This window comes from Lynx canadensis, chromosome B1, assembly GCF_007474595.2.
Source record: "Lynx canadensis isolate LIC74 chromosome B1, mLynCan4.pri.v2, whole genome shotgun sequence".
In the NCBI taxonomy this organism is placed as follows: domain Eukaryota; kingdom Metazoa; phylum Chordata; class Mammalia; order Carnivora; family Felidae; genus Lynx; species Lynx canadensis.
Window position 1 is genome coordinate 75,051,895 of NC_044306.2, and position 14,970 is coordinate 75,066,864.

At 41.1% G+C, this 14,970-nt stretch overlaps 1 protein-coding gene across 5 annotated transcripts in view; it reads left to right on the forward strand.

Annotated features, from left to right (window-relative positions):
* Window positions 1-926: 926 nt before the first annotated feature.
* Window positions 927-14,970, forward strand: part of FBXW7 (F-box and WD repeat domain containing 7) — a 221,891-nt gene continuing 207,847 nt past the window's right edge. For 3 of the 5 annotated variants that reach the window (XM_030312915.2, XM_030312916.2, XM_030312914.2), the window contains exon 1: window positions 966-2,108. The gene's annotated coding sequence lies outside the window, so the exon portion shown is untranslated. Of the gene's footprint in view, window positions 2,109-14,970 lie in introns of all 5 variants that reach the window. The other 2 variants (XM_032592890.1, XM_030312921.2) reach the window with 2 other exon arrangements.

Below are 14,970 nucleotides of genomic sequence, written 5' to 3' on the forward strand. Positions count from 1 at the left end.
TATAGATGGACACTTAGGAACAACCACGATCAGCTCTCCAAAGCTTCATACAAGCAAGAATGAGTACTAAAAGTGAGACAATAAAGTCAAATATCGTTCCGTAATCTCCGGGAGGACGGCTCCCTTCCCTCGCGTCGGCAATTCGCCCCCCTTTCCACTAAAGACACAAGTTGTGACACCGTACCCAAACCGCACCCCTATTTCCTTTCGTGGCGGGGGTGGGGGGGGGGTGGGGGGAGGAGGGCTGTATTACCACTCTCTTCTTTACAATGCCCCGCAGCTTACAAAACGCTTACACTTCCATCAACTCCTCTGAACTCCGCGGGTACCTCGGAGGGAGGCATTCATTCATCAAACATTTGCTCGGCCGGACCACACGTTATCGGGTGCTAGGTCTCGCCCCAAACCACGGGAAGGGTGGGACGCTCGCTCCCTGGAGCAGGTGCAGCGGAACGGACGTCGGCCAAGTTCTCGCCCAGTCTGGCTTTTCGAAGGCCCATTTGGGGCGATATGCCTCACCTTCGGGGGGTGCGCGCCCGAGCATGGCCGTGCGGCCTGGGCCTTCCTCCTTGCTCCCAAAGGAGCCGTCACCACCTGCCCCGAAGGAAACCTCTACAGAGCAAGCTCTCCCTGCCGCCGTCGGGTCAGGGGTAAGATCAGGCGGCAGCTTAGGCTCCACTCGGCTCCTCCCCTTCCTCTCTTCAATTCTGACGCGGCCGTAGAGGCGGCGGCAGCGGCTGCTAGTCCCGCGGCCCGAGGCGCACCCACCCGCTCGCGGAGCCCAGACTTCCTCTTCCCTTGCAGCGTCATCAGAGCGCGCTGGAGTCAGCCAGGGCGGGGTGATTAGAAAGGGGAAAAAAAAAAAAAAAAAAAAAAAAAAAAGGCCAGCGGAGGAAACGTCCCGGCGGAAAGAAAAGGGAGGGGGTGAGGGGAGCTGTTGCTAGGTGACTTGCGTCATCGGGCCGCGCCGCTTTCCTCCCGCCCCTCTCTGGAGTGAGGCGAGAGCCCCGCACAGAGCGAGCGAGACAGCGAGCAGAGCTCCGGGCGCTACCGCCACCGCAGCGGAGAGAGCGTGAGAGCGAGGGAGCATCTGAGAGACCCAGCCTCCGCGCACTGGCCACGGCCGAGACCTTCGTCCTGACCTGGACCGGCGGGAGTCGCGGCCACCCCTCTTTTCCCCCCCTCACCTTCCCGGCCGGCAGCGGCGGCTGCACACGCCGGAGCCCGAGCCGGAGCCGGCGGCTGGGGGGGCTGGGAGGCGGCCACCTCAGGCCGGGACTAGTCAGCTACTCCGCGGTGAGAAGACGCTGAGGAGGGGGTCGGAGCTTCTGTCTCGTCCCGGGGCGCGGGGCGAGGGACCCCCAACGTGTAGGGAGGGGGTCCCAGCCGCAGCGACACATGCGGGAGCCGGGAGCGGGGGCGGCGCCGAGCGGAGCCGGCCGGGTCCCCCACCTCGCCGCCGCCTCGGCCACCCGCCCGGGGCCATAGCATCTTGCCCCCAGAGTGTATGAACCCGGGACCCACGCTCAGCAACCACCCCCCGGCCGGGGGGGCGGGGACCCCAATGTGAAGCGGCGGCCCCGGCGGCGGGGAGAGCAGGACCGGCGCCACCGTCCTTTCCTTACCTTCCCCCTCTCCTCAGCCCCCTCGCGAGGGGGGGGGGTCTTTTCCCTCGGCCTGTCGCCGGCCCCCCGGCTCCTCGGCAGGACTCCGGGAGGAGTTCTTAGAGCCCCCTCCCCCGCCCCAGCCCCGAGGGCGGCGGGGCCGGGGGGGACCCGGGGGGCCGGCCGCAGCCTCAGCCCAGAGGAAAACTTTATAAAAGCAAAATCTGGAGCCTCCCAAACGTGACTGTCCCGGGAGAAGTGGCCCAGGACGGGCAGCGGACACAGCCTGAAGGGACCCAGGAAGAGGAAAAGCGGAGGTAAGCGGGGCCGCTGCCGCCTCCTCTGCTCCGGCAGCGCGGAAGAGACCCGGGTGACCGCCTGGCTTAGAGACACAAGCACCGCTTCTTCCTCAGTAACGCGCCGAGCCTTCCGCAGCTGCCGCTTCAGAGCGAACGAGGAAGGGAACCAGCCCACTTTCTCAGCGCCACGGCTCTTCCCTAAAGTGTGAGTGGCCCCGGGAAAGGGAACGGAGGGGTGGAACGTGGGAGGATACCGGTTCGCTCTCCTGGAGTTTGGCTGATGTTTGACCGGAGTGTTGGGAGAGCGTGGATCAGAGGGTGTATCTTTATGTTTACAGCGAGGAGGAGGGTCTTGGATCGTCCACTGGTTTCGAACATTTAATACGTGGACTAGGCAAGCTCACAGGTTCCCTTAGGGGAGTTCTGCCCCTCTCCAGGGTGGACACTTGCACCTTTCTGGCCAGTAATTGGCAAAGGGAAATTGAGGAAGCCAAAGCATATGTGCACACAAAGGACATCTCTGTAATACACCTTTTCCTGGTACAGCGGGTGTGAAACCCCGCTGTGGTTTTTGTTTCGGGGCAACTCTTATTTGGGCTCCCACGAGGGAACCTTTTATCCTGCGAACCCCTGAAAGTAAAATTCCTTTCTTCTTTTGCAGTTTTCCTCGAGAGATTTTCATTTTGGTACCTGCTGGTGCAGGAATTTTTTTACCTCCTCATTTCTTGGGTCCAGTTCCTGTGCATCAGGACACTGTGACAGATTTCAGTTACTCAGGAAATTCTGAGTTCTTATGAATCACAGCTTACTTGGAGGAGAGCATCTAGTACTTTAACCAGTTTTTAAAAGTTGTTACATTTTTTCCTTACCCAAATGCTTTTTTTTTTTTTTTTTAAATGTTTGGGTAGCATATGTCCTAATTGCTGTTTTTTTTTTTTTTTTTTTTTTGTACTTGGCAGAATGACTTGAGACTTGCTTGTTTGCGTTATCTTTACTTCCCTATCAAATGAGGAGAAACTTTTTTTTCAAATGAGGGGAAACTTCTTTAAGTTTGTTTTTACTTATTTTGGGAGAGAGATCCGTGTCTGCTCAAGTGGGGGAGGGCCAGAGAGAGAGAGAGAGAGAGAGAGAGGGAGGGAGAATCCCAAGCAGGCTTCCCACTGTCACGCAGAGCAGGACACAGGTCTTGATCTCACCAACCGTGACATCATGACCTGAGCCGAAATCAGGAGTCAGTTGCTTAACCAGCTGAGCCACCCAGGTGCCCCTGAGAAACTTTTTGGTATTAAACTCTTTGAAGAATGATTATTTCCCTTCCCTTCCATTATTGTGAAGGTGAAGTCTATAAAAATCTTTCATTTGTATCTTAGGTATCCTCTCTAGTGTCAAGCTGACATGCGGGAAAGTAATGAGCATTTCATATACTTCTACAGACCTTAAGGGTTCAGTACAGGGTAGAATTTTATTTAATAGAACATTGGCAGCACTATACTGAGAATTGTGGTTCCTCCAGACAGCAGTGTGGACTCAACGCCCTCTGAAGCCACTGCTGAGAGAAGCTTTTTGGGAATGAACGTGAGCCTCGGGTTATCTGTGCTAACTTCGTCATTCAGGATCTTGAGTAAATGTATTTAAAACTTTCTCAAATAGTGTTTGCATCTGTACTTTTTCTCCTTGAGGTAATGAGTTCTACAAGCTTATTAGACCCTAAATTATTTAACAGTTCATTTATTTATCCCAAACCTGTCTCTCTAAAGTTGTAAGACACATCCAGAGTTCTTGTTCTTAGAAGTGCTAGAACAAGCTGGAGTTCATCTTTTCTTGGTTTTATAGATTTTCATTGTTCCTCTTTACCGTCATCTTTCCTGACTTTGTGGGTCTGTCTTAGAATGATATCTTTCTATTCCTTGATCACTTTGCCCTCCTCAGGAACTTCTCCAGCTATTTTGTTTCTCTTTATATATTTGTGTTTGTTATGCTTTTTAAAGGAACCTTAGGTTCTGTCTATTTTAAATGGGTACTGACATGAAAATACTGATTAGTGGATATAATGTGAGATGTGGAATCAGAAGCAAATGTCTCTGGACCTGTTTGTTATCTTATTTTGAGACCTTGAGGAAGTTACGTATCCCATGTTTCACAAAGATGGGAAGAAGAGAACTCTAGTCTTGGCATTGGCTTTTTTTTTGGGGCAGGAGGGGGAGACAAACCAACAAACTATAATTTGAAGGTAGATTTGTACTCTATCAGAGTTGCTTACTAACTTTAAGACTTATTTTTATTGCTCTGACTATAGATTGGTTAAAAAGCATGGTAATGTTTTATTGCAAAGAAGCAGTAAAGTGTTTGGGGTCCATTTGGGGTCCATGCCTTTGAGATGCTTTTATTTATGGCAGAGACAATGAAACACACGTTGCATAAAATCATAGGAAAGGGAGCATGAACCAGTGTTTGTTTATAGCCACTATATATTATACTACTATGTTTGGTACCTTTAGATATAAATGTATTTGAATAGTTTTCATTAGAGAAGTGACTATACAAAACTAATTGGAGTGTCTGAGCCAAATCTGGGAAAGAAGTTCTCTTTTAGGATGAAAGGAGCAGTGGAGGTAAAGTGTTTAAGGCTTTTGGAATTGGACGGTGTGAGAGACAAGTATAATTAGGAAGTCAGCTTGATGGGAATACAGATGGAGATTGGTTGTTGAGTCAGCTTAGGGTTAGTTTGTGTTTGTGCAGCTTTATGAGTATAGCCCAAAGAAGCAATTGAGAGCAATGTTCCTGAGAAGGTAGTTTTAGATGATTGAGGAGAAATTGTATTTTAGGTCAAGAGGCATTATACCTGGAGTAGGATTTTGTTTTTCTAGGAAACCAACATTAAAAAAATTTTTTTTGATGTTTGTTTATTTTTGAGAGAGAGAGAGAGCGCATGCACACGAATGGGGGAGGGGCAGAAAGAGAGAGAGAGAGAGGGAGGGAGACACACACACAGAATGCGAAGCAGGTTCCAGGCTCTGAGCTTTCAGCACAGAGCCCATCATGGGGCTCAAACCCATAACCCATGAGATCATGACCTGAGCCAAAGTCAGACGCTTGACCGACTGAGCCACTCAGGCATCCCTAAGAGAACCAGCATTTTTACACCATGGTCATCAAAGAGCTATACAGTTGCAAGAGTGAAAAAGTAGATGCCCCCAGTAGTTTAGTTTGGTGCTAGTGGTTTCTTATAGAAAATAAATCAGAAATAAGGCAGTGGACTTTGTTTTGGACATTAAATTTTAGGGTGAAAGTTGATGCTGATGCAATCTGAAGATAGAAAAATAGTTAAACTAATGAGTGAAATGCTGAAAATGTAGAGTTAGGAGTCATTTTCACAGTATTACATTTTCTTGAGAGAGCTGACAGAGTAAAGAGATGAAATGTGTATTTTTACTTGGGCGGGGGGAAGGAAATCTGTTGAAGTTAGCAAAGATGTAGTAATGACAGAGAATGGATGAGACTGTACCTAAGAAAATGTTTTAAAAGTAGGTAAGACTTGAAGTCAACAGGGAGGAACAGCTTTTAAACATGGCTACCATGTTCAGTCTTAGGACACGTGAGTCTATATTTTTGAAAGAGCTAACAAGTTTTTTGTAGAGTATATAGGTCCCTTGAGATTAAGTTTCAAAGAATATATAGGATTTCACAGTAAAGGAAACTATACATGAAAGCACAGATTTGTTTTTATAAAAATTTGTGTTTTTAAAGTTTGCCCTTCGTTATTATCCTGAGTTTGGTCTTTAACATGATGAAGTGGGGCTAAAAATAGCTGGCAGAGAAGCCCGCTTCCCCTGCTTGCAGTTGATGTGTGTCTTTGTGTCCCATACAATGGAGGGGGATATTCCTGTGTTGGCACAGCAGTGCTGAAAATGCCTTTTTTTTTTTAAAGCCTTTTTATTAAAAAATAAACAAACAAAAAACGACTTGGCATTTAAAAAAATTCAGCTGTCTTTGAAGCATGAGACACCGTAAGACTTTTTTTGTGGTGAAACCTGCAGCTAATGGAACTAGCATTTAGTGTTGACTGACAAAGATAAGGATTGTGAGATAGGGTACACACACACACACACACGCGCGCGCGCGCGCGCACACACACACACACACACACACACACACACTTCTGTCTCCACACTTTTTGTGTTCCTTAGTTCAATTCACCACCTTCCTACTAGCTTCTTTGGCCTCTTCTTAAGGGTTTAATACAGGGAGCTAGATCTTAGGTGATTCTAGGATGAGGATACAGGGACTAGAATATATGCCATACAGGTGCCTTCTCCAGCCTCTACTTTCCACAACATTTTTTATGCAGGTAAAACCATGTTTAGATGAACTTAAAGGGCAGCCTTTTCGGGTTGACATGATTTACTAGCAAAGATAGGGGGAAAGGTGGGACTCTGGTAGGAGGGAGTGTTGACCTCATGTGCTTTGCCTTGGCAACTTTGGGATTGATATGGGATAATTAAAGACCCTTGGGTGTGCATTTGTGTTTTAGTACTCATGACCTGAAAGCCTACACCTAGGCTGGCAGCAGCTCGACTTGTGTACTTTAGAAACGGTTCTTGGAGAAGTCGTGAGTTGCTCTTACATCTCATTGTGTAGAGGAGGGGTTGGTAATTTTTTTTCTTTTTTTTTGGTAAAGGACCAGTTAGTAAATATTTTAGATTTTGTGGTCCACATCTGGTACAACGATTGAGTTCTGTTCTTGTAGTGTAAAAGCCATAGCAATATATAAGCAAGTGAGTGTGACTGTGTTCCAGTAAAACCTTAAACAGTTGACCCTAGATCAGTGTGTGGGTTAGGGGCACCAGTCCCCTGTGCAGCAAAAATCCATGTATGACTTTTGACTCACACCGAACTTAACTATTGATGACCTATTGTTGACTAGAAGCGTTACCAGTAACAGTCTGTTAACACATTTTTTGTAGATTTATATGTATTATAGACTACATTCTTACAATTTACTACATTCTTACAATATTGAAAGAGAAAAGAAACTTATTAAGAAAATTTTAAGGAAGAGAAAGTACATTGACAGTACCGTATGTGTTGAAAAAAATTTATGTGTAAGTGGATTAGCGCAGTTCAAACCCATGTTGTTCAAGGGTCACCTGTACATAAAAACAGGAGGTAGGTTGGATTTGACCTGTAGTTTATGGAACCCCAGTGTAGACAACTGCCCAGGTCCACCAACATATGGTATAAGCATTCCATTACAAAGATTGGAGTGGCTGCTTTAGGTGTTCTCCATTTTCTAAGTGAGATGTGTCCTTGAGGGTTGTGTTAAAATGATTCCGTAGTAAATCTGGAGTCAACTGTTCAAAATACTTTTGCCTTCCGAGTGATGAAAACTATGGATTGAGGAACAAGGTGGCAGTCCTGTCTATAGCATCTAAAAAATACAGACTTACTTGCATTTTCTTATTCTAAGGTAAATAATTGACATAGTGGTATACTGGCTATGTGTCATAGCTGAAAGTATTTTTGAAGAAACTTAGGGGTGTAATTTTGGATGGTTCTGAAAATAAATTGTAAAGCATTTATTTTAATGTAAAATTATAAGTGTTTATGGTTGGTTTGAATCAGATGAAAATATTAGCCAAGTTGTAAGAACATTAAGTTTTGATACTTTTTTTAAAAGTTTATTTACTTATTTTTGAGAGAGAGAAAGAGAGAGCAGGGGAGGGTCAGAGAGAGAGAGAATCCCAAGCAGGCTCTGCTGTGACGTGGGACCTGATGAGGGGCTTGAACTCAGGAACAGTGAGATCATGACCTGAGCCCAAATCAAGAGTTAGCCGCTTAACTGACTGAGCCACCCAGATGCCCCCAAGATTTGATACTTCTGTTTCTAAAAGTCTTAATTTCTTGCAATGACCAATTCAGTATGTAGAATAATGGGGTGCACAGTTTTTGTTTTGTTAAGTCTTAACAAATCTTCTATTTTTTTTAATGTTTATTTACTTTTTAAAATTTTTTTATTTTTTTGATTTTTGCTCAAGCACGCAAACAGGGGATGGGCGGAGAGAGAGGGAGACACAGAATCTGAGGCAGGCTCCAGGCTCTGAGTCATCAGAACAGAGTCTGATGCGAGATTCGAACTCACAAACTGTGAGATCATGACCTGAGCTGAAGTTGGATGTTCAGCTGACAGAGCCAGCCAGGTGCCCCTTCTTAACAAATCGTCTAAATAACTTAAACGTATACTCTAAAAAATGTTTGCTGTATTCTTAAGGGTAAATGTAGCATGGATGAACTTATTTCTTAGGAGACACTGTGTCAAATGTATTGTTTAGGAAGGATAATTCACTTTGTACAATTTTACATTATAGCTAATATCAAAACATTTGTTTCATATGTCAACAAATACTTGCATTAGATGATGGTATATTTTTACCCTGACTTCATAAATATTATTTATTTCATGATTCCCCTATTTATTGCAGGGGAGGAGGTGACCCTTGCAATAATGATAATTTTTAAATTAGTTTCTAACCTGCTTTTGTGTTTCATAGTATTTCTACACATGTAATTGGTACTTCATTTCCTCTTTCATTAAAAAAATGTATACAGTTTGACAATTTAGGCTACCTTTTAGTAGGTCATTACAAAGTTGCTTTCCTATTCATTAGGAGAGGATTCTTGTTCTTTTGAAAATCTTAATTTTTGTTATTTCAAGTAATTTTCTCATTGTCTTAAGCTTAAGGATAGTTGGTGATTTAAAAGACACAAGGTATTCATCTCATATCTGCAAATATTACAAATAAAAATATTCTATATTGGTGACATTTTCAGTGGAGCAGGGGAAAGAATGCTGTATTAGTGTTTTTCCTTTTTTTTTTTTTTTTAAACTTAGCTGCATTGTCATTACAAACAGATGAGTAAAGTTGCTTTCAAATAATAAACTTTTTTTTGAAGAAATTTTTTATTGAAGAATAATTGACATACAATATTGCATTAGTTTTAGGTGTACAATGTAGTAATTCCATATTTATATACATTAGGAAGTGGTTGCCACAGTTAAGACTAGTTATCATCTGTCACCATGCAAAGTTGTTACAATATTATCAACTATATTCCTTATGCTGTACATTACGTCCCATGTTGTATTTATTTTGTTATTTGAAGATTGTACCTCTTTATCTCCTTTACCACCTATTTTATCCATCTCCTCATCCCCCTGCTCCTGCCCCCTTTCTGGCAACCATCAGTTTATTCTTTATGAGTCTGTTTCCTGTTTTGTTTTCTTTCTTCATTTTGTTTTGTTTTGTTTTTTTTAAAATTCCACATGTAAGTGAAATCATATGATATTTGTCTTTCTCTGTCTGAATTATTTTACTTAGGATAATACCCTCTAGGTTCATCCATGTTGCAAATGGCAAGATTTCATTCATTTTTATGGCTGAGCAATATTCCATTGCATATATATACCACATCTTCTTTATGTATCTGTTGATGGACATTTAGATTGTTTGCATATCTTGGCTGTTGTAAGTAATGCTGTGATGAACATCGGGGTGGTATATGTCTTTTTGAATTAGTATTTTCATGTGCTTGCTTCGGCAACACATATACTAAAATTAAACTAGTATTTTCATTTTTCCAGATACATACCTAGAAGTGGAATTGCTGGATCATATGGTAGTTCTATTTTTAATTTTTTGAGGAACCTCTACACTGTTTTCCACAGTGGCTGCACCAGTTTGTATTCCCACTAATAGTGCATGAGAATTCCCTTTTCTCCACATCCTTGCCAACACTTGTTATTTCTTGTTTTTTTTTTTTTTTTTTTTTTTTTTTTTGTGACAATAGCTATACAATTATTTATTTTACATAGAAGTGGTTTTTACACAGCCATCTCTAAGGTAAATAAATTATATGATCTTTTTCTAAGAGCAGGTTTTGATCAGGAAATAGGTGAACAGACCGTGGAGACTCTGAATTCTTGAAGGGAAAGGATGCTATTGAGGAAGAAGCGAGTTAAGGAAGAAGTTATTAGTGATATGCCAAATTTCTCTTACCATATAATTTGGCTGAAATCTGCCTTCATCCAACTTGGTAGCAAATTTTGAGTAAATAATGAACTCTTGCATTTAAACCTTTTTACCTGGAGACTTTTTCCTGCCCAGTGTAAAACCAGTCTGTCTTACGTCTTAATGTACTTTTCGATTTTTGCTACTTTCTTTTGAGACTTTCATTGTTTTTTTCTCATGATACCTTTTGTAGTATGTTTAGAGTGTATTTTCTAAATATACTCTATGTATATGACATTTCCTGAACACTATGGGATATGTATTTTCTAATAATTATACTACTTCACACAAGTATATTTAAAATTTCCTCCTATTCCACCTCAGAATTGTGAAATATTTGAGGGAACATTTGTACTTGATTTGGATTTTGAATGACTAATATGTAATAATTTCTCTAAAATATTCCTTTAAATTTTTTGGGTAACCCGATTTCTTTAAAACAGTAAGCTAGTACAAGAAAGTATGAGAGCCTGTATGTGTTGTATTATCCTGTGGTGCAGTGGTTGAAAAATAATAAACAAAAATGTACCAGAGACCTCACTGCTTGAGTATCTTTTACTCTTTTCTCTATCACCTAAGGGATAGCTAGTGGATCACTCAGATAACGTGCAGTTTCTATTGCTTTGCTGTGTTTCCTCTGCCCTTTCTTTATAGCTGGGGGCTAGCTACTGGAAATCTGGGTGGCTTTAGGTAGCATGTATTGTGTGTGTCTGTGTGGACATAAACCTAGTGTACTGTATTAGGTGCTCCTTTCTGCATGACTGTTCTTGGATTTAGGAAATATTGAAAGACATAGTGCAAAATATATATTTTTTAAAGTTTATTTATTTTGAAAGAGAGAGAAAGTGCGAATGTGGGAGGAATAGAGAGAGAGGAGAGAACTAGAATCCCAAGCACGCTCTGTACCGTCAGGGCAGAGCCTGTTGTGGGACTTGAGCCAATAAACTGCAAGGTCATCACCTGCGCCAAAGTCCACACTTAACTGAGCCACCCAAAAGACATAGTGCAAAATATTTTTAATGTCACTTAGCCTTTCCTCTGAGAGGATCATCATTGGGTAAGATACTGTTTTCTTCTGGCTTTTTTTTTTTTTTTTTAAGAGAGAGAAAAGAACGAGTGGGGAGAGGCAGAGGGAGAGAGAGAATCTTAAGCAGGGTCCACACCCAGCGTGGAGCTGAGGATACTGCTCCCCGGGGGGGTTGATCATGACCATGAGATCATGATTTGAGTCGAAATCAAGAGTTGGAAGTGTAACCAACTGAGCCACCCAGGCACCTCTCTTCTGGCTTTTTCATCCCATAGCATCTTGAGTGAACCCAATAATATATGTTAGTGTAACGTGACGTCTGGAGACAAATTGCTGGTTTGTTTTTGGAAGAATGTATATATCTTATCAGACTTTTTAGGATGGCTGACATAAAGTAATGTGACCCATCCCTGTTAGTTCTTTGAGTTAAAGATCTTTTAAGGTATGATATGGACAGCCCTAAAGTCAGGCTTTATATTGTCCAGCATTTAAATTCAGCCCTAGAGTTTGACAAATAATACTGAAGTAATTCCGCAGTGTTTTCAGAAGTATCTGAACTAGCATATGATTCATTAACATTTTATTAAAAACTCTTAAAAACTAGAGAATGACACACTGCTGTGTTTATTATTTAGAGGAAAGAAGAACTGATTTGAACATAACTTGAATTTGAGTTCATTTCCAAAGACCTCGGTAGTACTTGGATCACAAAGGACTCTTTTTTGAATAATTCATTGATTATCTCTGAAAGTGACTGTGGTGTAAATTGTTTATTTAGAAATATCAGGATGCAGTTTAGTTATCATGTCTCTTAACTGTCCATCTCTTTAGTGCTTGGGAATAAAAAGCTTTAAAAAATTATGAAAAAGTTGGGACGCCTGGGTGGCTAAGTCGATTGGGTTGTCTGACTCTTGATTTCAGCTCAGGTCATGATATCATGGTTATGAGATTGAGCCCCATGTTGGGCTCTGGGCGAGCCTGCTTGGAATTTTCTTTCTCCTTCTCTCTCTCTGTCTCTGTCTCTTCCCTGCTCATGCTTGCTCACTCTCAAAAAAAAAAAAAATTAATAAACTTAAAAAAATTATGAAGAACTTTAACAAGTTTTATCTGTATCATTATATCTGAAATTATCATTACATCTCAAATTAAGATTGAAGGAATTTCATTTATGTGATTCAGTTTTAACTAAATTTTAGTTTTCTCCCTTTTTTAAAATTATTAGTATGTGTGTGTTTGCTATTCTGTTTTCACTTTTTGTGTTTATTATACACATCAGTTTTCAGAAATAACTTTTCCTTCAAGCTTGGCATAATCAGTGTTCTGTTGGCCAGCATAAGAAACAAATGCTTCTTGACTGTTTTATATTTGGAAAGTTTCTATTTTGAGAGCAGTTTGGTGATGTCTTCATAGTCTGTTTATTTAATAGAAGTATATATTTAAGATAAGTATATGAAAAAAATCCAAAGGCAGAAAGAAAATATTGAGATATATTTCTTAGTAGTGATTATCTTGCCAGCTCTTGTCCTCATTCTCTAACTTCTTTTAAGGCAAGTTTGTTTTGGGTTTTGATGTAAATGCAAAAGCTAGACTGGCTTACATATTAATGGATCTCTGGCTATGTGGTTAATTTAATAAAAATTCTAGTTCAAAAAAATCCAGCTATTTTAAATATTTTTCTTTGTTGGTAGCAGTTGGAGTTTATGCTTCTGGAGTTATGCTTCTTTCCATTTCAGAGATTTTTCAAAATAGGATTTTATGATTATGACTAGTTTACTAGGTAGATGGGAGAAGAGCATAGTTTTTCTAGTGACTGTAATTTCTTTTTATTTATTGTGTATGTAATACCAGAAGGTTATATAAATAAATTTGTGGATCATCCTTTTTCTTTTGCATAATTGGTGGTCTCTTAATTGACTACCATGTGAATTTGAGAACATAAACTTTGGAATGTTGCTGTCATGAGTGGGGAATCTTTTTCTATTGAATATTACATAGGCAGATTTCTTTTCACTAAAGAAATATTAAAATACTGATTTATTAGATTAGAAATTTAGAGCAAGAGACAGAAAACTTCAGATTTTTTTTGTGAAGGCCAGATATTTGGTAGGAGAGGTGGGATGTACAGAGGGTGGGGAGAGCCACAGAGCCAAGGAAGGAGGGAAGGGCAGATACCAGGGAGAATGGCACCGGAAGTTTTGAGGTCAGTCTTAGTCAGAGGTCACACCCTGTTATTTCTTCGGGTTTGTGGAGTGGGGTGTTACCACATGTTATCTACCATCCTTTGAAATGTTGATTAGATTAGCTCCTAGCTTTTCAACATCTGGATTCTTTAAGCCATTGAAGTTTTAATCTGTTTGGGATAATCAATGTATCCTAGGGTGGGAAAATTTCCACAATACCAGCTGTGGGTATTGAAGGGGCAGACAGGGTTTTCAACTGCTAGTGGAGTTTCTTTTTTTTTTTTGTTTTTGTTTTTTTTCCTCTTTGGCAACATTTCCCTAGCTTTGCCTAAGTGGGATGTGTGTAATTCTGTATATGTGACATGGTGGTTGAGAGGCAAGCTTTGGAGATGATAGACCCAGGTTCAGCTGTATTGTTTTGTGACTTTGGGCACATTATTTATTCTGTGTGTGTTCCTTGTAAAAACTGGGTGATAGTAATAATACCTACCTCTTTCATAGGGTAGTCAAGATAGTCAATATTCATTATAATATATGAGTTAATGCATTACGAGGTCTAGCTCAGAGTTAGTGCCCAGGGAATGTTAGTTGTTGAAATTAATAGTATTAATATTATAATATTGTTATAGTTGTTTCTGTGAGGTTGCTGTTTTGAATGCCAGAGGCATTTGTGATCTTCTGAAGAGGTCACTATTTGGAATACTGCCTTTTTTCAGCAGCAGGTATTTATTGAACACCTGCTATGTCAGGTATTGATCTGAGTGCACAAAACATAAAAATCCCTGCCCTCCTGAAACTTATTTTCTCTTTGGGGACCCAAGATACACAAAGCAAAATAGATGACCCATCACTCATTTTATGAAATGTGGTGTTTGACTAAGCCTGTGTTAACCAACCCTATCAGCTTTTACTTTAGATCGTTTTTTGTTTGTTCTTCTTTCAGTGCTTGAGAGTGTTTGGTGGCAGGAGCACCCTAAAAGCATGGAACTAGTCTCATTGTCTCAGGTTATGGCTCAATCTTAATTTTAAGGCAGTCTTACACTCCTCATCATTTCCTTGACTTACTACTTAAATTGGCTATCACAGACTTTCCTTTCTGTCCCCAGATTTCTGTTGCACGTTGTTTGCAGAAGTGGTGCTTCTCCCCATCTCATTACCTTTTGCTCATCCATGTCACTTCTTAAGAAAAGGAATTGACTACTAGAAACCTTTTTAAAGAAATATTCCCTGACTAATCTGTATACTTTTCCTTCATCTATTTTGTTATTCCCACCTTCTGTCTATTGTTAACTGAGATATTTAACTAGTTTATTGCCTGTCTTGTGTTAAAAAATTAAAAAAAATTTTTTTATTTATTTTTGAGAGACAGAGAGACAGGAGACAGCACGAGCCGGGGAGGAGCAGAGAGAGAGGGACACACAGAATCCGAAGCAGGCACCAGGCTCTGAGCTATCAGCACAGAACCTGACGCGGGACTCTAACGAACCATGCGATCATGACCTGAGCCAAAGTCAGACACTTAACCGACCCAGGTGTCCCTACTCTCTGTCTTTTAAAAAAATATTTTTCTTGTTTCTTCAGTTAAATTGTAAGACATTTTAGGTTAGGGACCACTTTTCTATTCTGAGCCTTTGCTTCCTCACTTGAAAAAAAAGATACAGGGAATTTGCTTCCTCGCTTGAAAAAAAAGATACAGGGAAGCTGTGAGATTTCAGGGAGATAATGTGTGAAAAAGGTCCTGAGCTAAATCCTAATAGTAGTTTCTTTTTCTTTGAACCAGTCTAGTTCTAAAGT